Raw genomic sequence first — 2627 nt, forward strand, 5'->3', positions numbered from 1 at the left:
GGACATACGTCCTCATTGTATCATTATTGAAAAAAAAAACATGATCCCCCGTGCAACGCACGCGCATGTATCAGTGGATCTAAACATGCCTAAATTTGATCAATGGATAAACAACCTAAGTATGACTTCTTGAAAAATCATTATAGGCATGATAATTTCAACTGTATATATGCGGTTGCATGCGCCACGAGTACGAAACAATGAGCGAGCGTAGCGCCGTAGCGGGTAGAGCGGTCAGCAGTAAACCGGATGCATGCGTGGACAAAGGCCACACAGAAAAATGCTCCAAATTAGCTCGACCACATATGAAATCATGTGGATTCCTACGTACTAGTATCAAAATCCACAAGCACAGGAGGTGGTCCAGCCCCGTCCCCATTGCCACGTGGTGCCCTCACTGACCTGGCACATAGGATCTCCCCACGAGCGCAATTCTAGCCACCAGTTATTCTTCCTCTCAAAAAAAATTTGTTTGGCTGATGACGCCTCTTCTCGCTCGATCTTAGGCTATCCACACTCGTCGACCTCTATTTGCATATTTAAAAAGGAATATTCTATCCTAATCATCGAGATTCTCTACTCTATATCCATTTCTTCCGCACCCGTATTATCTCTATCCCATACTCTATACCCACTATTCCATATTTTATTCTCCTCTCTCACCAACTCGCTCTCTCGCTACAGTATTGCCACAGTGTTTTAGCGTGCCCCGCACAGACGCCGGAAGTAGCGTTTCTCTGTTCAACCGGAACGGTACCGGCTGCTTTACAGGGCCGCGGTGCGGGCGCGCGCGGCGTGCAGGTGAGTGTGCAGGCGCGTTTGGCGCTCGCGGTGCGGATAGCCTTAGTCGCCTTCTTCCACGTGGTGCCGTGGGCCCGGACCAGGCCGCGAAAAGGACGATGGCCTTTTTTTTTTTGGTGGTATTTCCCTTTTTGCCCTTACTGCCGCTGTTTTGCGTTTCCAGTTCCGCACCTGCGACTGCGAGAGTGCGAAGCCAAAGGCTTTTGCGTGCAGCCCGGGAAGACCCAGTGAATTTTCGCTTTCGGAGTTCCCGTCTTCGCGAGCTGTGCGTTGAGTTGCGCCGCATGGGTTGACGTGTTGACCTTGACCACTGCGTCGGGTGCTGACGAGGCATTTTCCGAGGCTGTCTAACTGTGAACTGATGCGCATGCGCTGCACTGCTGATGGCTTCCTGATGCACGGACGGACGGACCAGTGGAGTGGAGCAGTACGTTGCCTTGGTCTTCGTAGCTGCAAGCGCCATTGATCCGACCTCCGACGGGGTGCTCCAGCGCATCGGAGGCGTGCGCGCCAACAGCCTACGCCTAGTGCTTGTGCTAGTGGCAGTGGGCGGGCGAGGAGAGGCGCCGCGCCACGCAACGCTTGCCGGAGAAGGCGGAGAGTGCTCGACTGCCCGGCCACAGGCCAGTCGGCGTCGTCGCGACTCGCGACCCGCGACCTTTTTCCATCTTCTGGATCAGGACGGGTCCACCGCCCGTGCATGCAAGGACGGAAAGGGCGAGCGCAGCAGCAGCCACTAGCCACTGGGCACGGCCACTTGTCTTGTCCGCTGCGTCCAGACCCCCCGTAGCCACCGTGTCCCTGCTACCGGATGCCTTTTCGCTGGGGAGGCCCCACCTGCACGACGGCACGGGTCATTGGCTATCTCCGACGACAATATTCAAAATATAAGACATATTCGTTTTTTAAACAGTGTTACAGACAAAAGTTTCAATATATATTCGACATCTTCTCTAACCACCAGACCTAAAAAAGAATCTTTTCTGCAAATGAGTTTCCAGAAGAGAGGATGCCCATATTGAGATTATGGCTTTCAGACAATTCAAAATAGGTCTCCCGTATATGTACACTGTTGGAGGCTAATTTTTGATCTCTTGCTACCTATTTTAGGTTTAGTTGCCCACCTGCGTTCCTTGGAGACAATCTTAGGGCGCGTTTAGATTCAAAATTTTTTGGGTTTTGGCTACTGTAGCACTTTCGTTTATATTTGGCAATTAGTGTCTAATTATGGATTAATTAGGTTCGAAAGTTTCGTCTCGTGATTTCTCACCCAACTGTGCAATTAGTTTTTTTTCGTCTACATTTAGTACTCCATATATGTACCGTAAAATTTAATGTGATGGATCTGCGCAAAATTTTTTGGAATCTAAACATGCCCTTACGCATGTCAATCTGCCGCGGAGTGAGCAGCCAGGTAGCCAAAGCCAACAGCCCCGGTCCGCCAAGAGAGATTAGATTAGACTTGTTCGAGACAGTTTCACTCAGGTTAAATCTATTGAGTTTTGCTTGCCTGTGTCGCCCACGCATGGTCGCCAGATCTCAGTTTGATTGCTGCGGTTTCGGTAGTGGGGCACTAGTTTGGAGACCCGATTGTTGAACAGATCCAATGCAGTTTCAGTGTCGTGTTGCTATTTTTATTTCTTCTTGTTGGAAGGATTGAGTTGTGGTATGGGCTCTTTTGGGTTGAACTATAATCAGAAGAACTCCATGGTGTCAATTATTCATTTCATTATGCAGTATTTTAGTGTGTTAACATCAGGATCTCATGTCCCAGGTATTATTGAACTTGCTTTATTACTATGGGACACGTGTGTTAGTCAAGGAAA

This window comes from Miscanthus floridulus, chromosome 5 (assembly GCF_019320115.1).
Source record: "Miscanthus floridulus cultivar M001 chromosome 5, ASM1932011v1, whole genome shotgun sequence".
Classification (NCBI taxonomy): domain Eukaryota; kingdom Viridiplantae; phylum Streptophyta; class Magnoliopsida; order Poales; family Poaceae; genus Miscanthus; species Miscanthus floridulus.